At 42.9% G+C, this 23,207-nt stretch overlaps 1 long non-coding RNA gene across 2 annotated transcripts in view; it reads left to right on the top strand.

Moving 5' to 3' along the window:
• Nucleotides 1-5,961: 5,961 nt before the first annotated feature.
• Nucleotides 5,962-23,207, top strand: part of LOC135311726 (uncharacterized) — a 32,058-nt gene continuing 14,812 nt past the window's right edge. The window contains exon 1 of one of the 2 annotated variants that reach the window (XR_010371314.1): nt 5,962-6,093. This is a non-coding gene — a long non-coding RNA (uncharacterized LOC135311726). Of the gene's footprint in view, nt 6,094-21,147; nt 21,236-23,207 lie in introns of those variants that run through there. The other variant, XR_010371313.1, reaches the window with a different exon arrangement.

Raw genomic sequence — 23,207 nt, 5'->3', positions numbered from 1 at the left:
AAAGGGTGTTTTCCAGTAACATTCATGCAAAGGATCCCAAGCAGAAGTAAGTGTGCTTGTTTTTCTGTGCTAAGATTAACAGTGTGGAATAGCAGCCACTCCACAGTAAGAGACTCTTGTATTTTTCCCACATGTCTCAGAAAGTCATGCTTTTGAAGACGTTGAGAGCCAACAGATGTTTTAACTGAGATGTTTGAGGTAAGTGCTATTAGAAGCAGTAACCTACCTGACTGTCAATGTGATACCTACCATACACAGGTTCTACAGAGTAGCTTACCTTAAAACTTAGGGTAGATTTTGTAATATGGATGTAATATGGAGAATTCATTCTTTGGATTGATGGACTTAGTTAGAAAGTTAGTTAGATTAATGGACTGACTTAGAAAAGCAAAAGCCCAGCTTGAATTGAAGCTGGCTGTAGATGTCAAAAATAACAAGAAAGGTTTCTGCAGGTATGTCAACCACAAGCAGAAAAAGAAGGAAAACATAGGCCCACTGTTAAACAAAATAGGAGAGTCAGTCACCAACAATGCTGAAAAGGCAGAGGTCTTCAACACTTTCTTCACCTCTGTCTTTACCAGCACTGTTGGGTCAGGCTTTGGGAGCGAAATTCCTGGTTGATCCGAACACCTGATCCACCACTAGTGAAGGAAGAGGTAGTATGTGAATTATTACAGGAGCTTGACCCCTACAAATCAATGAGCCCTGACGCCATCTACCCGAGGGTGTTGAGAGAGCTGGCTGACATCGCACGGCCACTCTCCATAATCTTCGAGAAGTTGTGGGGAATGAGGGATGGCCCAGAGGGCTGGAAGAAGGCAAATGTTACCCCTATCTACAAGAAAGGCTTGAGGGAGGATCCGGGTAACTGTAGGCCCCTCAGCCTTACTTCAATCCCTGGAAAAGTTATGGAACGAATCCTCCTGGGGGCCATCACAAGTCAAATGAAGCACGTGATTGGGAAAAACCAACATAGCTTCACTAAGGGCAGATCGTGCTTGACAAACCTGGTGGCCTTCTATGACAAAGGGACTTGCCTGGTCGATATGGGGTGGGCAGTGGACATTGTCTACCTGGACTTCTCCAAGACCTTTGATACAGTCCCCCAAGGCCTCCTTCTGAAGAAATTAATGCATTCTGGCCTAGACAAGTGGTCTGTGCAGTGGGTGGGGAATTGGCTGATGGGCCACACCCAAAGGGTCGTGGTAAATAGCTGTTTTTCAAAGTGGTGATCTGTCACAAGTGGGGTCCCCCAGGGATCGATATTGGGCCCAAAGTTATTCAACATCTTTATAAGCGATCTGGATAACGGCATCAAGTGTAGCCTGATGAAGTTGAGTGGGGAAGTAGACACTCTGGAAGGGAGAGTTGCTCTGCAGGAAGATCTGGACAGGCTGGAAGAGTGGGCCAACAAGAACCTTATGAAGTTCAACAAGGAGAAGTGTAAGGTCATGCACCTGGGAAAACATAATCCGGGAGTGCAGCACAGACTGGGATCCCCCTGGCTGGAGAGCAGCTCTGTGGAAAGGGACCTGGGGGTCCTGGTGGACAGAAAGCTCAACATGAGCGAACAGTGTGCTGCTGCGGCCAAGGTGGCCAACAGGATGCTGGGTTGCATCAAAAAGGGGATCACCAGCAGAGATGATATAGTCATCACCCCACTCTACACAGCATTTATCAGGCCACACCTGGAGTACTGGGTACAGTTCTGGTCCCTGCTATACAGAAAAGATGCGGACAGGCTGGAAGGGGTCCAGAGAAGGGCCACCAAGATGATCAGTGGACTAGGAAGCCTGCCATATGGGGATAGGCTGGGAGAGCTGGGTTTGTTCAGCCTTGAGAAAAGGAGGCTCAGAGGGGATCTCCTCACCATGTACCAGTACTTAAGGGGTAGCTACAAAGAAGATGGAGACTCCCTTTTTACACGGAGTCACATGGAGAGGACAAGGGGGAATGGACACAAATTGCTCTTGGGGAGATTCCAACTGGGCATCAGAGGGAAATTTTTCACAGTGAGGACAGTCACCCATTGGAATAATCTCCCCAGGGAAGTGGTTGACTCGGCCACGTTGGACACCTTTAAGAGTCGTCTGTACAGGGTGCTGGGCCATCTTGCCTAGACTGTGCTCTTCCTTGAAAGGTTGGACTAGATGATCCCCGAGGTCCCTTCCAGCCTGTGATTCTGTGATTCTGTGATTTAGACCAGATAGTAGGATAAGGGTAGTCTTAAGACCTCAGTTGAAGACCTCCAAAATCTTCCAGCATGGAAAGAGTAGGTCAAGCACAGGGCAGAGGGAAGAAAACCCTGGAGGGAGAGCCACTTGGTGAGTCTGGCAGAATAAAAGCAGAAAAAAAGGCTTTTGTAGATCGGGTGCTCATAAGGAGTGGTGACAGTTATACAGCTATTATACCCCACCTAGTTTCCCAGGCAGAAGGCTGAGCATGCAGTACTTTTTGCAATCTGTTCTGCTTGAGAGTGGTCTTGGCAGAGGTGCCATATAGAATCATAGAATAGAGTCATAGAATCATTAAGGTTGGAAAAGACCTCTAGGATCATTAAGTCCAACCATCAACCCAACACCCCCATGCCTCCTAAACCGTGCCCTGAAGTGCCATGTCTACATCTCCAGGGATGGTGACTCCACCACCTCTGTGGGCAGCCTGTTCCAAAATATGCACAGTATTGTATTAAAAGTAGGTTTGATTATTTCTCATGGCAATAGTAGAGCAGTAGATGTGGCAGTAGGAAGTGAAACAGTAAAATGAGTGCAAATGGAAGCTCATTTCAGTGAATGTTCCTATTCTGCTGCTGCTTCTGCTGCTGCTTCTGCTGCTGGAGGAAAGGTGGCTGAGAGACAACAGCGCAGCAGCCTGTCAGCTACCTTTCTTCATTAACTTAGACTGCAATAAAACACAGCTTTTAAAAACAAAGTTCAAGTAGCCAGAGCCTCTCTGTGGAAATTAATTTCCTCTGGGAGCTAGTTTCACGTAACTCATCACCTACTTCACTGAACATTATTCAGCCCTGTCACTGGTGACAGAAGTGCTTGACAGAGCTGCTGAAAAACTGGGTCATGTGGTGGATAAAACATAGCCCACTTTCCCAGGCTGTTTTTAGTGTGGACCTCCTGAGATCGCAGTAAATAATAAATACCTGCAGGCCACCATGGGCACTTTGTGCACTGTTGCAGAGCTTATCTTTGGTCCATGCGAGGAAGAGATCATGTAACCATATAAGCCCATGAAGTAGGTATGCAGAGAGAAATTTTTGACTGCCTGTCTCTGAGCTGTTACTGTGCTGTTTTTTTCCCGAGTATGGGTAGGTGTATACTGTTGGACAATGCAATTTCTACCCCCACAGGCCTGCTTCCCAGGTTGGGGATGACTTTTGAGGGCTTCATTGGTGTGGTGGTAGCAGCTGTTGGTCATCAATGGCTTAGCAGTCTCACTGACAAGAGGAGCCCTGTGGGCACTGCTCCTGGGTAAGCACCCAGCTATGCCTGGTTACAGAGGGAGATGTTTGGCTGGGAGATCAGTGGCCGCTGCCAGAACAGCCGTTTCATGTCTTCCCCATAGGAAAAGGCTGTGGGCCACATGGAAGTTAATGTCTTTAAGAAGTCTTTATTAAAAGTGCAAACCAGTGCTGTTGCAGGCCTTTTAAAAGTCATGTCTTTAACTTGAAAAGGAAAGGCAAAGGACTAAAAAAAGGAGAAATTTGTGATCTATTTTTGTGGTGTATAATTCTCTATTCCTTTCTCTTCCCTTTCCTTCTCCCCTCCCCTTTCCCTTTTCTATTCCTCCCTAGAATGGTTAGGAGTTTTCTCAGTTATTGTTTAACAACTTGTTACCCAGCCTGTAAATGCTGGATTTCGGTGCTTCCTCTCACTGGAAGAATCAAGGCACTGAATCAGTAACAAGGCTATCCTTTGTGCCAAATGCTTGTTTGTGATTAATGTTAAGCAGATATAAGATTTAAAAAAGATTAAAATATCCTCCCTACTAAAATACTTATCCTGTAATTTTCTTCCACAAAAATATATGTTTGGACAACTCTATTCACACATATTTTCTTTTTTCTGTCAGAGTGTACTCCAAAGTATTTTTACCCTTCCTTCCTCACCACTCTGCTTGGATGCCTTTGTAGTGACAGGAGACAATATCCGTGTGATCCCAAAGGTGAAGTTGCACGTTGTGGCTGAGCCTTGCAAACAACTTCTATCTTCTGAGGAAGAGAGATCCTCCTCCTTTTTGTCCTCCCTAGCCTTGCTCTTGCGCTCAGCTGTGCAGTCTTGTGCTGACTCCGCAGCTTGTAAAACTTTTTACTGAACCATTTCCGCCTCTATCGTGGCAGAAAACTCAATTGCTTTTTCTGAGATAATTTGCTGCTGAATTACTTGTAGCAATTCCCAGAGGCTCCCAGCAAGCACCAGAAATTGTGGAAGGTAAGCAAGAGAACACGTCTAAGTGTGATGTAGAGGGTGTAAGACTTCCCCCTTTCAACAGTGGCAGCGAAATTTTGGATGGTCTTAGCCGTCCTGTGCTGCTTCTCCACTGAGATGGAGTCACTCATCACTTGAGCCATAGTAACTCACCATATGTGAACTCTCAGCCTGCCTCAGGAATGAAAGGTGGATATGTTCGCATAGAATACCATCCTGAATGTTCAGGTGAGATGAGTGTTCCTGCTGTCTCTCAAGCCACATTTTACCAAGATGAGGGCTGCTTTTACAGCAACTGTTCTCTAGTAGCAGTGCATCCCTTTAGTGTGGATAGGAGCATTTCTTCAGGGGATTTCTCAGCATAGAGAAAGATGTGGATTTCATCCTTCCAGAGTTTTTTTGATAGTGATAGGTCCATGGTTAACACTGAGGTGATGCTAGTCAGAGGAAAAAGTGAAGAGAGCTGCCCACATTGGAAGCGGAAGATTGGATTGGCAAATACAAGTTGCAAAGGACTGCAGAGATTTGAAAGACAGTGCCAGTGGATCAGCTCCATTAATCTTGCCACTGTCAGCATTTCATCTCCATTGCCTAGCAGTTACATCCAGCTGTCTCTCAGTTCCCTCAGTACAGGCAAGTGAGGAAACAGAAATCCCTCCTGGGAAATGACACCCTTGTTAGGCTTCAATCCTGGTTGGCGCTTCACAAAAGAAAAAAGCAGAAAGGGCTTTAATAGCAAAATAGAGAGCCCCAGCAGTCTGAGCAGCATGAACATTATGTTGGTAGATGGGCACCATTGCCTTTAATAGGTTATCTTTTTCCATTAGAAGACTGTTTAAACTTTCAAGTGGTGCACAAGCTCATAAGGGCTTTTACTGTGTGGGTTCTGATTTTCATGTGGGTTTTGAATGTGTAGGAGAAGCTGGTGCATTAAGAACTGCTCATGAATCTCCTCTATTTCCAGTCTTCCCCCTGGGAACTATTGATGGTCATTTCATCTTTCTTATGTGACTTTTAAGATCAAAAAAAAAGAAAAAAAAAAAGAAAAAAAGAAATGGTTTTCTAGTTACTTCCTAGTGGCTAGAAACGAGAAGTAGAACATAAATTTCCAACAGCTTAGATTCAGCTAAACCCACAGTCAGGATCCTTGAAATTTATTCTGATGTAAGTTCCAAATAAAGTTAAAGCCATGGAAAAATAAAGGAAAAAAATAGCAGAAATAAATTATAATTTTTCTATTGTGATTTGGGTTAAGACTGCTTAAATGGTTGTGCTGATGCACAATATATCCAGCGATATGACTGGCTTCCAGAAGGGAGGTGGGGAACTGTATAAATGAATTACAGGTCTGACAAAAGGTCATATTTTTCCTATCACCTAGGCTTTAAATCAGTCAGTGTGTCTCACTTGCTCTTTCTTCTGATCAGAATGCTGCATATTCCAAAATCTCCTTTCCCTGGAGTTTTGCAGCTAAAGTAATTTCTAATTTGCTTTAAAACTTGTTATAGGTATGGTAAGAAGCTTAGTCGTATACAGAAAATGCTCCTCACTTTGAAGATCTTGTTTGAAGGGCCAATGGAGAGATGCCCTGAAATTAAAGATATTTCAGGTTCAGAGAACAAAGGGCAGAAGCACACAGATCCAAGAAAGAAAGGTAAGCAACTTATCTACTGGACAAATTTCCTTGAAGTAAGTGAAATTATTTCCCCAGAGATAATTTAGTCTTAGGAGTCAAATTGTCACTAAACAAAAAGCCAAATTAAGAGCAGCAAATTGATTTTGCTTCCAGTGTCTTTCTTCCATTTGTTCCCTAATTAAAAAGTGAAGGATGTGATAAATCCAACTTTTTTTTTCCTCACTGTTGCACTGTGCCCTGAAGAACCTCTTCACTGTATCCATTTTATTGGGGGGTGGTGGGTGGTGGAATGAAAGCTCCTAGCTTAAATTTTCAGAGGTGAGCACATACACGCAGTTTAACTGGAAAAGCAATTGTTTTACAGGCAGCAAACACCGGCATCTCTGTTTATCATTAAGGAAAGCTGTATGTCCAGCATTCATGAGAAAAGGGCCCATACATAAATGTGAGATGTAAGCAGTCAGGTCTGTGGTTGTGGTCAGAGTCAACCAGTCAAACACATACAGAAACAGGGAAATGAAAAGGCTTTTTTTTTTTTTTAATTAAAATGAAGGAGTTCAAGTCTCTTTCTTCTTGACAAAAGTTTGCGTGTGTATCTTTTGCTATCATCTGTTTCCTCTCCCAGTACATACACGCATAGAGACTACATGTTTCTTCCTGCTTTTTGGTCTTGCACAACTTTCCTTTGCTGCTCCTGGACACCCAAAGCACTTTGCATAATACTTCCCTTTTGGCTTCTCATTTTGCCATATCTGAAGCTAGCGTTTCTCAGCAGGTTCCTTCTCTCCATTATTCATTTGTTAAATGAACACTTTCTCCCCTGAATTAATATCTTTTTCCTGAAGAATGGATGACGGGGGTGCATAAAACACATCCAAGTGTTGTTTGCTTATTTGCAGACAAGAAAAGCAAGGTGCCAGCTCTAGGGGAAAGCTCAGGGTTTGTGCTGTGTCATTTATGTTTAACACTGCAACAGAATCTGTTTTTTTATCTGGCTCTTCAAAGATGTAACTTCTGCAGCGTGTTTTGCAGCTCCTCTTGTGCGTGAGAGAGTAAAGGACACTTTAAATCACTTGAGATCCCTAGAAATATTAAGAAAAGAAAGGGAAGAAGAAAGTACAAGAAAACACACTCATGGAACGGCTGAGGTGATGTAACCAGGTGTCTTTTCATGTGTATCCTTTATTTTCCCTTCTATGTCATCAAATTTAAATGAGCTAATCCTATGAAGGATTAAAGCTGTAATGTCTCCATGCCATGTTTCAGTGTTCTGGGCTTTTTTCATGGGTTAGCATTTAGAACTGTAATGAGCTTTGAGGTTTGGTGGAAGCGGAAGATGCAACCATTTACACATGAAATGGTAGAAAGTAATGCCTTTTCCTTGGTGAAGGGATGTAATTCTTACTTGCAGCCATGATGAAATCCCCTCAGTCAGTCACATGGCCCCTTAAAGCACCTGGAAAATGGGATGTTTCATTTGGGTTCACTGCGGCCTGATTTGCTCTTTCTGGGTGGGGAGGAGGAGAGCTGATGCTGGAGGAGAGATGGCCTGGACACAGTTCCTGTTCAGGGTGCCAAAACCAATTCTAATCTGCAGAGGCAACTTGTGCACCTCTATGTGATGGCAAGCAGAGCTAAACTGTTACTTCGTTAAGAATGCAGAGGGGCTGGCACAGCTAGTGGTGTGGGTGGGGTAGCTGTGGCCTGCTGCTACCCTTGCTGTCAAAAAGGGTGGCATTTGGGTTCAGTGGGAACAAGGAACAGCCTGGAAAGAATAAGAGAGCTATACAGAAAATTACTGGACTATTAGAGATGTGGAGAACATCATGCAGTGACCTGCTCTGGGAGAGAGCAGAAGACACTTGTGCTGATGAAAGAATCAGCAGTGCTGCCTCCCCGCGAGGAGTAAAGAAAGTAAGAACAGCATTGGGCAGACAGGCAATGGCACCTCCATTTTTTGGAGATGCAAAGCAGTTTGTGGTGGGACTGGTTGGCTTGATTTTATCGAGGCAAGGAAGCTGTTATCTTCTGGTTGTAACAGGGTTGGGAAGCTTCATGTTTTAGCCTTCCTGTTACTACATGATTGGCTTCATGGTGTTTGCTTAGGTCTGGCACATCTGGCAAAACAAAAGTGAAACCTGCATGTGGAAGATCTGGGGCTTTTGGCAGCCTTGCTGTACAGTGCATCTGATCTCTGCCCCAGTGGCTGCCGAGTTGCTTCTTGGTTTGGCCATGTTGGGTGCCTGGGCAGCATGCGTGGAGCAGTCCCCACTCCCCAGGCATATGCAAGGGTGGTGGCTAAGGCTGTCTGTGTGCTGCCAACACCAATGCATCTGGCCAGTGTTTTCCCTCCAAGTTGTTTCCAGGCCCATCATGCCAGCAGGAGAGGAAGTCAGGAAACATGTGTGTTTGCCTGTCGTTGGTTAATAACTTGTTTATAAACACCTTAGGCTCCACCCAAATCACACTGAAGTCGATAGGATTCTTTTGGGCCTGAGGAGCTGGACCTGGCCTGTTTGTAGCCACATACAATGAAAAACCGAAGAGCCAAATTCAGGGTGCATCTCCCTTGCACTCTAATATTATTCCATTATAAATTTCATTCAGTGTATCTCTGCGTACAGCCATGATCATTTGGCCCGTGGTCCCTGCCTGAAGCCCTTTGCAATCCAATCTTGATTAAGTAATTTCCTACTGTGACTAACAGTCCAAAGAAAACACCCTGGGCCTTAATCCATCCTCTGTCCCACACTCTGTGGGCTTTACTGTGGGTTGAGATTGTCCTGAGTATAAATGGTAGTTGGTTATGAGGAGTCTGAACAATTCTCCATAATGAGAAAGAGTTGGTTACCTCCTTCTCTGTATGGTTAGATGTTCACATAGGGAAGTCCTGGAATTGAAATCCTACCTTCATGCAAGGGTGTAGCACAGACCCTAACATCACAGGCTCCTTAACTACTCCAAGTGGGTAGAAGAGTTCACTCCTTGTTTGTGGTCCTTGTAGAAGCAACTGGCAAAAAGCGACAGTGAGTTCTAACTGTAATGTACTTACGTGTCTGCTGTGGAAAGGACTGGATCCTGACACCGGCTTTTAAAGGTCTAACTCACTCTGATCTGACCTTCCTAGTTATTTGCAAGCACAGTTTGACATTTGGATGATTAGGCACATAATTTATGGCTGAAATGGGGGTCAGGTTTTTTTTCCTGGGATCTGACCCAAGATGTGGATAGGTCACACTAACAGAACTCCTTATATATCTTTCCTGACTTCAGCAAACTCACCCTGAACAGGTTTATAAAACTTTTATTGATAAGTCTTGGCTCTGAGAGATAACAGGTATGGACAATCTCTACTGAAGTGAGTTGGTACTGTTGTAGGTAGCATGCTTCAGGATAGTCTCAAAGTGGTCCCCACTATCCTTTCTTCTACATGAAGATAATGCTTATATTAAATATTTATATGGGCGGAAATATTTTCTTTGTGGTTGGCATTGTGGTTATACTATAGCAAGATAACCCATGCAGTTCCTGTGAAACCACTGGTCTATCTAACTGACACAATATCTGCTGGCATGAATAATAAGGATGGTCTGAATCCGAAATGGCTTGACAGGCCTTACTTTATCAGTCATGGCATGAGCACACAACTGGGATGGAGGGGATCATTTGGGCATGCAATGGGAGCACAACAGTGCATGCAAACAAGCACCTCTGTCATCATGAGAAGTCGGGTTTCTGGAGAGAGCTTTCCGGTTGCAGGAAGCCACCTTTTGCTGTATTTCATAAGTTTCCACATTTTCTGTAAGTTCAACAAGTATACATATGCAAAGACAAAATCAGTCCCTGCTCTAGCTTTATGGGAGCAGAGGAAGTTTTCATGAATGATGAGCTGCCTCGTACACAATTCACCAGCAGCAGCCATGGCTGGGTATGTGCTTACTCTTTTGCGCCTTAATAATGGTCGGTAATTGCTGTGTGGCACTTGGCTGCAATATGGGCAGGACTTTTGCCTCTGAGCACCCTGGGTGGGTGCAAGGGGCTGGCAGCTGTTGTCCAGCTGGAAGTGGATGTAGCATGTTTAAAAAGAAGGTATCTACATTATGTTTGTCCAGAAAAAGCTTTCTCGCTTACAGCTTTTTTTGTTGAACCCTCTTCATATTAGTTTAGATTACAGTTGTACTGCTTGCCCATTTTAAAGATGGTGCATGTGTCTGGTGGTGAAGGAGGAGATGGGTGATTAGAGGTTGGTTCTAAACTGGACCTCTGGATCCAAACCCTGTAAAACTTTAAAAAAAGTCTGAGTCCCATATTGAGCTGAGCTCTAGGGCTCTGGGTCATGGCTGATGGGCAGCTCTAACGCTGGGCTACAGTATAGAAGCACAAAAACCAGTTGCGCTATCAAAGTTTGTTTCTGAACTGTATGACGCTAGCTAATGGCTAACACAGAGGCCTCTCAGACCAGGTCTATAACATGCTGCAGTCTTATGAAAGGGAACTCAGAAGTTCTTGTGTTGGAAATTATCTCTAGAGCTTGCAATATCAAATCTTGCTTGCATATGACCTTGTGCTCTTTAGAACCACATTTTCCAAACCTTACGTCTGTTGCTTAAAAGGTGTAGCTGTACTTGAACACCCAGATAGTTCACTCTGTGCCCACAGAAGCATGTTTCTGTCACCATTTTAAATATAGTAGCTGTGTTTTTCCTGACACACTGTAAATTTCCTGCAGAACATCTAGGAAGATTTTTTTTTTTGTTTACTTTAGATGGTATAAATAGCCCCATAATGGCCAATGCTCTGTTTCGTGAAACAGGTTTAGGCTGCTGTTCTTTCGCATGTTTCCAGTGGTGCAACAGCTTCCCCTTTCTGCATATTACAGTGAGGAACCGGCCTTATAGCATTTGCCAACACAGTTTCTGTTTTCTCACTAGGATTGTTTCAAGTGAAGGAAAAATGGGCTGGTTTATGAGAATGGGGTGTTTTCTGCCACTCTAGAGGAGGAAAAAGTTCCTGCCTTTCATAAGGGATCTTTTCTAACTGGTTTGAAGTCCCTTCTTTCTTGACCTGTCAGTGCATAAGGGTTAAAATGGAAAGAAAAAGCAATGAGAATGAACCTTCTTGGCAGTAGCCATGAAAGCTACAGCCTGGCCTTCTTGCCACTCTATGATTTGCTTTATGGGACCTGAGGCTTTACTGACCTGCTGAACAAAGACGATCAGGTCAAATGAAGATCAGGCTATAGCTCCTCAAAGAGCCTTTTTATTTTATTTTTTTTTAGGGACACTGAATATCTAGGCCTCAGCTGAAGGCTATTTTGCAGCATGCTGGGCTGGAGAAAGCACAATAGTTTCTCTCTTTTTCTTTTTTTTTTATGTTTTTCACTTCTTGGATTTCTCATCACCTGAAAAACATGCAACCAGCTGAATGGTATTGAATGTTTTTTAGCCTTAGAACTGAAAACACTCTCTGTAATTGATGGTTTGTTTTAAGTCCACAGGAAACTACTTGTCACTACACGTTAATGAGCACTTTTCTAGCTGTTTGCCACCTTAAGAAAAATAGATGATGAAGCAGAAAACCCTACCATCCAGAGTCTGCTATTTTATCCCTCTGTCAAACTAATACTGAACTAACTCCACACAAAACACCATTTTCATTATCTGTATTCACTATTTTTCCCAGCCTCATTAAAACCTGCCAGAATAATAAAAAATGAGCTAAATCCACAGAGCGCTCATTCTGACTTAGGAGCAGGGAGGCTGTTGCTCCTCCTGATGGTGGCTGGACCCTATTCAGTGCAAGAGGGGGGGATAACTACCCTGGCACATCAGTAGGCATCTGTGGTGCAGGATGGCCTATTTGTCCTAGCTGGTACAGTAAAAAGTGGTGGAGAAGACAGAGGGGCAGACATTGACCCACGTTCACAACCTGAGTGAACAGGCAGCATGGCAATGTCATCCCCACCCAACAGGCACGTCTGGCTGCGACAGGGATGTAAATAATTTAACAGTGAGATTTATGGGCTTCTTTCTCACTGTGGTATCTTAGATTGTATTTAGTCACTTTCACGAAGATAATTGCCCTGAACTGGTGTGCTAATGGCATGTTAATATGTAACAGTGGAGCTGACATCTTCAGGTCAGTGATTAAAAGGGAAAACCTCTCTTCTCTCAGAGAAAAGTGTGAAAGACTATTTTTCCCTCTCTTCTTCTTTTTTTTTTTTTTAATTTTTTGGGCAAGTTTTCAAAGGCACAATGGAATATCTCTCTACAGGTTGAATTTGCATCTATTTGAATTGAAGGCTTTTTTGGCTGTAAAAGCTCATTGTTTTGCTCATTCTCACAGTAATCAAACCAGTGTGTCAGACTTGATATGTATACACCATACAGAGTAGGATATAGCAATTGTTTTGTGAGGGGGGAAAAATGGAGCCATTGCTTGCAGACAACCTATTTATTTTTAAAAGTTGGAAAAATTCCCTTTTTGTTTATTTGCTGCTCTGAATAATTGATGTTTCTCTGTTTTCCACAGCCATTTTCTGACATGCAAATAGCAATTTATTTTTATGTGGGATAAATCCTTCCTGTGTGCTTCCCACTCTGTGAAATGAGGTTGGGGGAAATACGCCTTTTTCCATGAAAATTCTAATGACTGCATTAAAGCATGACTCAAGTAGGCACTGTTCTAAGCAATAATATCAAAGTTGTCACAATTGTGTGGGGGCTTCAATGTTCCTGGATGGTACTTACAATTAGTCTGCAGATCCATGAGTCAAGGCAACTGTTAAATTCTCTCTGAATCTTAGATGGGGCCCAAATGACTTATTTTGAAGTGCTAATAGAGTCATTTGAAGACATAACAGAGAACTGAGTGCCAAACAGGACCAGCTAGGAGCATAGGTGATGCAGGCTGTTGCCTTGGGCAGCAGCAGCCTGCCGAGGATGCCGCAAAATGGTCATGTCTTCATTGTTTGCTCTGCCAGTGCCCAGGGAAATCAGGTTTGCTGCTGCCAGGGTAGGAATCATGATGCGTGAGCTTGGGGCCAGCTGCTTTTGGTGGTCACTGCTCCTGCCTGGTGATTTAACTTCTGAGAACAGGACATGCCTGAGATGAGGTGTATGGGATCATGATTTAATGGGATGCTTTTTCCTGGTGAACATAGACATGATCCTGACCAACCATGGTGGCTTGTTCAAATCCTGCAAGCTTTGTAGTCTGTGTAAGCACTGGTAGAGTCTCTGCAATGTCCCTGCCACCAGCCAGTGCTGCAGCCCGGATAAGGCCATAACCCTCCGCATCCTCCTCTGTCCTCTGAGTTGGATTTTGTATGAGTCCCTGATGTTCCCATGGATGGGATGTGGCAATAAAATTTGAAGCTTTGACAGCTCTGCAGTGCAAATAGGGTAGTTATATTTTCCAGCACATGGAGGTATGGATGTTATTGGAAACTTTTATAGTGAATTTCAATGTAAAACTAAAGTAGATTTTGTTACATTACATAGAATTTATGTCATGTGAATAAAACTTTTAATAAAGTTCAGGCCCCTGAAGTCATGAGTCTGAAGTTCTGGAGTCAGTGTTACTTGTGGCTGACAGGCTTCTTATTGCCTTGACCCTCTCTGTCTATGCTGTTAAATCTTGATAATTAACTAAGTCACCTCTCTGACTCCCCTTTACAAAATGGTTGTGTCCTCCATGATCTTCCGCAACACTGGGACTCTGCAGCAACCTAGTGTTAAGGGAAACCTCCTCATGGTTTCTGGAGACGGAACCCTCTGCATAGCATAAGCATCGGATCAAAGTGGATTTCTAAAGGATATGTCCAGCTTTGACCATCTCATTTCATGACTTCCCTCTTCAGTAAGGAATCTGAGTGAAACAGAAGTACAGTCCCAGCAGTGTACTCAGAGGCTGAAGCAGAGCGCTAAACAGAACTGGGTAGAAAATGTTATGTTCCAGCTGGAAAAAGGTATAATTTCCTGCTAATCCTCGTCCAGTGCCTACACATACTCTTCATGCAGTTGTGGATACTATGGTATTGATTGATTTCAGGAGTAGAATGGGAAGTATTTCTTTGAGAGTTTGAAAGCCAGAAATCATTTTGCAGTTGGCTGTAGGATGGATGTCATTACTTCTGAAAGCAGCAGCTCAGGGTAGTGTGACTGGCTTGGAACAAACATCCTAGGCAAGACTTGCTCAGCTGGTGATCTTTCTAAGCACTTCCTCCCTTTTTTCCCCCTGTAATTATAGAGGTATTTGTATGGGGAAATATGCTGACCATTTTTAACCTGGATTCCACTAATTAATGCCACAACAGTCATCTGACACTGCCATAGTGGTTTCACTGGCAGAAAGTGGTGGCAGAGTTCCCAGAGACTGGCAAATACAGGTTTATAAGTTAATTTCTTCTAGTAGCTGTAAAAGGTAAAGGTTTCTCCTTTGCTGTTCTGAGAGTCAGCATTAAAGACAGCATTGTCTTTAACCATCTTATGCATCTGTTTTTAGAGATATTTCTGTACAGTTGCAAATTAGTAGTTTATTGTGGCTGACCAAGTGAGCCCTCATCAGTCAGCTGAGCTGTGGCTGCTGAACAGATGCCTTCTTGAACCTACCCCAGCTGCTAAGGAAAACACTTTAGTGTAAACTGCTCCCTAATGGTCTTTGGTGTAATAACTCTCATGTGGCACTTCAGACATGAAAAGAAAAATCCAGGTCACTGGAGCTCTGGTGTTGATTGTGGTGAGATTTCAGATGTAACTGCTTCAAGTTACTTGTATTTAAGCACCTGAATTAAGACCTGGTTTAGTTTTGGTCCACAAAGTTCAACACCCTACTTTTGTGTATGACTGAACAAGCCCCACAGGAAAAAAAAAAAAAGGAGAAGCTTTGGAAAAAAAAATCTCTCTAGAATAATTAAAACTTGGCAGAAGTGTTTCCAGGCTCTCCAGCTACATGTTTAGCTCAGAGTCCAGCACAAAAGCAGTATCTCCATTGAAACTGTATGAAACGTGTATGTATTCACTGGTACTGCAGCAGTGAGAGAGGCAATATATGTTTTTAGCTACGTACAATTTTATTTTTTTTTACATAAAAAGCAGCATATTTGATGTCTTCAAAATTTGGTATTATGGTATGCAAGGTGGGTTCATAATTACTTTTACGTGTGCAACTCTCTTATGGCAGGGAGTATGTGGCTCAAGGCGGCTCCTCAAGAAAGCGGATGCCTCCTCTGAAAAAGTCTGTATGCCTCTGATGGATGTACAGAGTGCCTGCAAACCCTTTGGAGTGCTGCAGATTCAAACTTGGCTGTTGCTAGGAATGAACTAGATGACTGTAGCATCAAAGAGGCTTCAGTACCTGATGATGAATGTTAGGCCAAAGAGCTGCTTAAAACAAAAATCAAGTGATTTTCAAAATATGTATTCCTGGCAAATAAGTTACAATTTATTGCCTTATTGCAGAGAAGGGTACTCTCAGTAATTCTAAGGCACTGTTTCCTAAGCACTGGTACTGCCACTGCATTGCCTTATGGCAGCAGGAGCAAACCATGGAATGATGAATATTTAATGAAAAGGTTGATGTATATCTACAGTGAATCATTTGCTACAGAACTGTAAATAAAACAGTATTTTTAATTTATTGCCTCAGGCTATTTAAGTATACCATGTATGAGTTATGTCCACACACGAGAGAAGCTAAGGTTAGAGTAACCTGCACTGCAAATTTGGTAGCATATAAGTATATATTTTTATCTGGTGGCAGTAGGAAGTGTGCGGATCAATTTTCAAAGTATGTATGTGTGTGCTCGTATGTCTGTGCACTGAAAGCTAAACATTCAGATGTGTCCGATTTAAATTCAGCTGTCTAAACCCCCCAGTTTGTGTCCCCCCCCATCCTTTTCCTCTGTTGTGTGTGTTTTTGCATTAAGACAGTCTTCAAATAGGTGGTCAAACTGTATTTTCTTGCTTTGGACTTCTCACCTTGGTCAAGATGGGTGGTGCTTTTTCATTTCCTTTTATTCTCGTTTACATTACTTCATACACTTCCTCTGAACCCCGCACTGAATACAGACTTCCCTCAGGGACTGCAAATACTCTGATCATAGTTTCTAAGCTGTTCATGAAGATGCAGGATTTCTGCCTGCAGCTAGCATTGCATGAGGTGGTGTTAACCCCATCTTGTATGTTAGCCTCTGAAATGCAGATGTTAAAGCCATTACTGCTTGATGTGCCAGGACTTGGCACATAGGCAGTTTTTCTCTCCTCCTCTGCCACGTTCTCCTAATGACCTTAAAGTAGAGGATTTAGGGCAAGAACAGGGGCTCTTGCTCTACACTATGAAGTCTTCAGTTCCTCTGTGGGTATGCAGGAAGGCAATCCATGATACCTTTCATTTGTAAAGCTACCTTATCTCCAGGTTTATCATCAAACGGAAGCACCGCAGATCTCCCAACTTCTGTGACTGTGAGTCCTATCAGACCAGAGTCCACTTTAATATGCCCACTTTGTGTCCAAAGACAGAATTCATCTTATACAGTGAATGAGACTGAAAACTGTGGGAAAATACTATATAAGTAAACATTGGATCCTGGAGTATATAATCCATGGGAATAATTTAAGCTTTGTGCAGGCTTCTCCTGACTTTTGGGAGCTAGAATTTGCAACACTTCACTTCTTCAAACTGAGTAGTATGGACTAGTGCCTGGCCTTTCTGAAAGGGAGGGAACTAGCCTCTGCAGTCTGCCTGAAAATGGGTCTTTGGTTCAGTTTTTTACCCTGCAGGTATGTGGTTTCTTAAGACTGACTTTATTCCTGAACTTGAGCACCTTCCTTGACCAGTAGCCTCACAACTTCAAAGCAATGTGCTACAAAGTAACACTAGTATGGCGATCAGTATCTGGCGAGACTGGCTGTTTTAAGTGCTGTAGAAAAATAGCAAGAAAATAAGCATATGTGAGACCAGAAGGCCATTTATCCTACTAGTGATTCTCATATGTGCTCATTCAAGCTTACTGTGACATACCCTGGGGACTCAGCTGAAACATTAAACTTTGGCATTAAAAGAATGGACTGTGTAAATTGGTCGGAAGGGTACCCAAGAAGTTTTACTGTTTTTGCTTATGATATTTATGGTGAAGCAGCTTCAGCTTTCTAGGAATATGTCTTATTTAGTTTCCTTCCGAGGCTTCTTTGTTATACAGAAGTGTCAATTTAAAGATACTATGCATAAATAAGTAAACAGTGCATTTCTCAGAAATGTTTCCATTCTGTTTTTTCAAATGTTGTAGATGTCTATAAATCTCACATTGTTCTGAGAGATGGGATGAAAACAGAGCTGGAGATCAGTTTGGGCTTTTGGCAAACAATACATATTCATGGAGCCAAAGACAGTGAGAATGATTTGATATTGTACCAGCCAGGACTCTTAGTGGGAAAAAGAGACAGCCAGTTTAAGTATGTTAGGTGAAGAGGAACCAGGTAAGATTCAAAAGCCAAGACTTCAGAGTAGTCTAGCAGATGAGAAATTCTCTTAAGAAGATCAGCTCCTGCTCCTATTTCATTAGGAAGGAGAGTCCTGGTCTTCAGTGCCCCAGATGCATACTTTCATTGTTGGAACTAGGGGAAAAACTCAGAGACTCCCACCTGCCCCCACTGACTTGGTATGAAGGACATGTCTGAAAAACTCCTCATCCTCATTTTCAGATTCCTCCTGCTTGGATTCAAACCTTAATCTGCTCCCTGATTGATACCATTTTCCTTTCTCTTGAATTTCAAAGTCTTTTTGAGGGGGATCCATCCCAATGTAATTGACTATCACTTCCTCAAGCCCCTGACACGAGCCATTGCAGTGGGGTTCCTTGCAGGGCTTGCTGAGCCCCAGCGGGGTGGCAGTGAGGGAGTCAGCTTTGAGCTGTTGCTGCTTCAGCTCTTGGCCTGACAGAGAAACAAAATGGAAATTAATCAGGAGCATGAACCCAAGTGGAGGTGCTCCTGGTACCGCTGGAAGAGGCAGCCCAAAGGCCTTTGGCAGGGGATTATAGATGTCAGCTTTTGTGTTTCCTTGGCGAATGAGTCACTGTGGCTGTGCGTCTTCCCTTTTTAAGCATTCACAGCAACATTTTTTCCCTGTTCATATGACTGCTCCCAAATACTACCTTCAGATACATCTATGTGGGCTTTTGCAAATCTGTATGAACTCTCTCTGCTTTGCTGGATAGAAGAAGCCAGCTTTGACCCAGCAGCTATTTAGCCATGTTAGCACGGTCCAAAACCTAGCCTGATCTCTCTGGCAGGGTTTAAAAGCTCAAGCTCAGGTTTTGCTAGCTGGCTTTCCATTGTAAAAGTGGGTTCTTGTGCAGCTAGATGGATCAAAATAGAGGCAGACTGATCTTGCAGTTACTTGCAAAATAAGGCTGACTTTATCCTATGAATTTGTAGTATAAGAAACAACAAACCTAAGTAGTATGTCAGCTCCTGACTCAATTTTTCATTGCTGCTTCTGTTCTGGGAGAGCTGCTACCTTGTCAAAATACGACATGTACAGGAGAAAATACCAGAAAGAAAATCAAGAAACTTATGGGATGTTCTCATCATATTAAATTTTGTGGTGGAACATGGGACTGTTCCCTGTGATGCCACGTGCTACAGATCACGCCACAGTATATAACTTTAATTTGAACTTTCTCACTGCCAGTTTTGTTGTGTCAATATTTGAGTGCTCTGCTGAGTTGGCACCACCGGATGCAGGTTGTTCCTTATCGAGTGCTGGCAGGAAACATTGCACCAGAAGGGTGGACACAGAGCAGGGTGGTTGCTGTGTGCTTGCAATGGGAGATAATTTCCCGAGTGGCATGAGATAGCATGGTTTGTTCATCATGTCTAAAGCCCAGCTCTTGTGGCATTTTCCTCTGATTGCAAAGTCCACTGCAGAAGAGTAAAAACATATGATACTTAAAAATAGGATATATCCTGAACTATTGCAAATGCCATCTGTTCTCAAAGAAACAACTGGTGATAAAAAATAACCTTGGGTTGAAACCTTGCATGAAGTTGCCATTTAAAATAAGTGGGGTTGGCTTTGTTATTTTTATTTTTTGGAGGTGTGGAGAAAGGGCTGTGAGATGGCAACTGAAAGAAAACAGAAATGTGGAACTAGAGTGTACGTGTTACAGACATGTAGAGAAATCGTGTCGTGAAGACCTGTTAAATAGCAAACTCTGGGATCTAAAATCATAGTGACACTGGAAGAGACCCATGTACTGTTTTAAATCAGCTCATGCAGATGACTGCAGTAAGGTGTCACCAGAAGGTGGTTTCTAGCAAAAATGTCTGCCTGACTAGTCATAGTCAGATAAGGCCTAATTTTCCAGTTGGGCCCAGTTCTCTGGTGAATGGAATGGCTTTCTCACCCATTCAAACCCATCCAGTCTGGCAGTGAGGGGTGGATCAGTAGCTTAGGGAATACCAACTCCATCCCTGTATGCTGCTCCCAAATTGTACCGAGAGCCATCGCCTGTGGAAACATGAGCAAAGTCTCTTGGGCTTTAGTGGTTCCCAGTGGTCAGCACTGCTTCTTCTAGCCCTATTAGGGTGTGATTACATGATTGGAAGGAATTGAATTTTCACTGATGGGCAAGTTGCTGCCCCCCACATTAATGCAGTAACCAGCTATGCCACCTGCCCCAAGTCTGATCAAAATCCTGAAACCCTGGTAGTAGTCTTGGTCACCTGTGCTGTTTTGGATACCCTGCTGACAAGTGGGATACCTTTAGTGTATTCCCATGGTTTGCTTTGGTACTGGAACAGTCTGAAGGTGAAGGGCCAGTTGCCAAGCTGAGGAGCGAGTTGCCTCCTTTTACATGAGCTCATGGCTTCAGAGCATCTGTCGGCTATTTACAGATGTGGTAGCATATGAAATTGTCAGGCCACAGTAGTGATATAAAGGAGCCTGTGTCTTGGGACTCTTACACCAGTTAGAAATCTGAAAATGGAATGCCTGCATTTCAAGGAGTTTGTGTTCTACACTGATGTGAAGAGCAGCAGACTTCTACTGAAGCCATGTGCCAAGAAACTGTGTGAGGTAACGTGAATGAGCACCACATGGTGTTTACTCTGACAGGATAGTCATGTCCCAGGAGAGTGTCCTAATCCTGTCAACCTCACTGGTTTTGCTAATCCTAAATGGGACAGTGGTGAGGTAAGAAAAGGGTGGTTTAATGAATAGATTTGATAGTGATATTTCTGAGTCTTTTCTTTTTTTACATCTCACAGCCCAGGAATAGCTTCAGTGATGTAATGTTGCTATTTAGAATTTTTTCAAAGCATGTTTTGAGTTTGGTGTCTGTGGGATTGATAATTTTGCTTTAGAAATGAGTGCGCCTAAGGTAAAAGGCTGCACGCATGCATTTTCAGGCTCTGTCAATCTATCTGAATTTGGCCTGCCATATTTCCAGTCCTCTTATCTCTAGTCTGAATGTCAGAAGTCTTGAACAGTACTAGCTTGTGCTCAGCCTTTGACAAGCAGCTGAGGGATGGGACAAATTTACCAATCACATTCTCTGCTGTGTGGGGTAATAAAGCAATAACCTGCTTGCCAGTGTTTGGTCCTAGTAGACCTAACTCCTGAGGTTAAAGACTGTTAGGTACATGCCTCAGGGAATGAGTAATTCTTTTGTTATGTGCTGCTACAGCACATTTCTGCATTGTGGGGACATGCCTTTCCTGTGCTGCAGCAGAACCTTGCAGCATTGCCCCACAGGAGAGTGACAAAAGACTGGGGCCTGATGTGGCTGGCATAGTTCACAGTGGGTGGGAGAACAAGATTCTGATTTCATGAGTGATAACAAGCCAAAACCTCAGTTTTGCAGGAACTCTTTTTTTGCTGTTGTTGAAAGTAGTTTCATACCAGAACAGTGCAGCTAACTTACCAGCCCACAGAGTAGAGGTAACGCCGAGCCCTGTTTAAACAAAATACACCATTCTTGCAACACAGGTTGTATTTCTAGTTTCAAGCCTTGCATGTGGGTCAACTATAGTTAATGTTTTAATAATCTACCAATATTTCAAAAATACTCTGCTTTTGTCTACCAGCTTTTTTCATCTCTTGGCAATGACGGTCTTGGTCTCCTATGGCAGAAGTTCGATATCTCTCTAAAGTTGAGGTAAAATCTTCTGTACTCTGAAATGTTAGATCAGCCTCATTTTTTTCCAGATGTCGAGTTTAATGCATTTTTAAAGCGTCCTTCTACTTTAAGGTACAGCTAAAGTTGTGAGAGGTTAATATGTATCAGTGCGCATATATTTACTGTACATGTATCTGTTTGTGAGAGACCACGACTGAAAACTAAATTCTGCCACCCCCTAAATTTGGTGGAAGTTCAGCCCTGCTCAGAGGTTTCGATCTAGCTGTGAAGTTTGTAGCTTTGTGGATCTTTATAATGGGATAAATGAAAACTCTGGTTTTAGGCAATGCTAAATTTTGGCCCAAAATGTATGAGTTGGCTTGCAATACATTCCCACTATGGGCTTCTATGTCTGTATCCTGTCACATTCTCTTCTGTGACTTCCACCTCATGTTTGCTGTGATGCCTAATATTTAAACAAGTTCATTAGATACGTCCGTGTTTTAAAAATATAAACTGCATTTTTCAGGCTAGGGACCAACATGTTAAAAACCATCTGTGATATCAATTGCTCAACTTATGCTCTCAGAAGAGTCTGCTTTACTTAAAGCAAGTGCTCGGCACTTACAGAAGATTAAAATGGGTATTAAGTACCTTAATTCACTTTTGAATATTTCAGCTGAGACTCTACCATTGTAGAGCTTCTATTGTACCTAACCCTGTGGGCTCTTTTGAAAATGTGGCAGGGTTAAGTTCTTCTGTCATTCATCCTAGTTATTTGTGAGCCCAAATGTGGAGTTAGGTAAGTGATTTCAAACACATAACCTTGAAAACAGCTGATGAAAGTGGTGAGTAAAAATTACATGAAATTCCACAGCCTGAGGCTTAGCCAAAGTGACCCTTTGGCTGTTCAGGTTAATGTGATTACCAGGGAAGGCTTCTTTTTCCTGAAGCATTTATTCCAGATACATTTCTTTAGCCCTCTGCTCTGCTTGGTTGACTGCAGCTCATCCTTGCTCTTCTGTACATAAACAAGTTGAATTCCTAGATGTTGAATTAGGAATTGTCTTCTGCTATCAGACTGATCTCTAAAGAGGGTAAGAATACTTCTGAGAAGAAAAAAAAAATCTATTTCTGTGTTGGATTTTTGTAAGCCATGCTGGTATGGCCATGCTGGGGGTTACCTAAAATTGTAGCCCTGTAAAATGCAGCAAAGCTGACATAAAAGTGCAGGGGGAAATGCATGTTGCACAAAGATTCTGTGTTTAGAGAGTGACCCTCTGCACTGCAGGGACACGTTAAAGAGGAATATTAAGGGTGGTAAACTTTAGTTGTAGAGCTCTTCTGATTTTAGTCCTCTTAAACATTTTTGATGATCAGTACCTTATGCCACGTGGGAACAACAAAGGACTCCTCAAAACAGCAACACCAAATACTGCTTACTTGAGGTAAAAAAATCTCTAACACTTCCTCATTTCTTGCTCAGTATGTGCTGCTCCTGTCCTCAGCCATGGTGGGCATCTTGATTTAACTGTTCAAGTAGAGGGGCCTTCTGCAGGTCACTGGGGGTTTTTACTCTGTCATATAGTTCAGAGAGAAAGACATAAAAACCTCCCAACCCCTTCTCCAGCCTGGGCTGTGAGCTTTTAAGACTAATGCTTGGATGTACCTTTGGCTAATGTAAACCTACATTCAGGTTCTTCATTTGTGTCATTTTCTTCTGCCCAGAATTTGAGGACTTCAGACTTTTGCAAAAGCAAATTGCAAAAGCAATTGCAGCAGCAAAAAGAGCTATAGTAGTTCCAACAAGACTGTGGACCATGAGGAAAGCTGGTGCACATCCCCTGCAGACCCATTGTAGGGGTCCAGCACTGTTGCTCACAGTTCTGCCCAGGTGCATCTCTGTGCATCTTGGAAGTGTTGGACTCACAGTTGTGCCCCATGTTGTGTACATACATGTACTTCTGCTGGGGGAAGCTCTACGCTCTGCCCAAGCTTCTGACTTCATGGC

This window comes from Phalacrocorax carbo, chromosome 2, assembly GCF_963921805.1.
Source record: "Phalacrocorax carbo chromosome 2, bPhaCar2.1, whole genome shotgun sequence".
NCBI lineage: Eukaryota > Metazoa > Chordata > Aves > Suliformes > Phalacrocoracidae > Phalacrocorax > Phalacrocorax carbo.
This window is presented reverse-complemented; position numbering and strand designations above follow the sequence as displayed.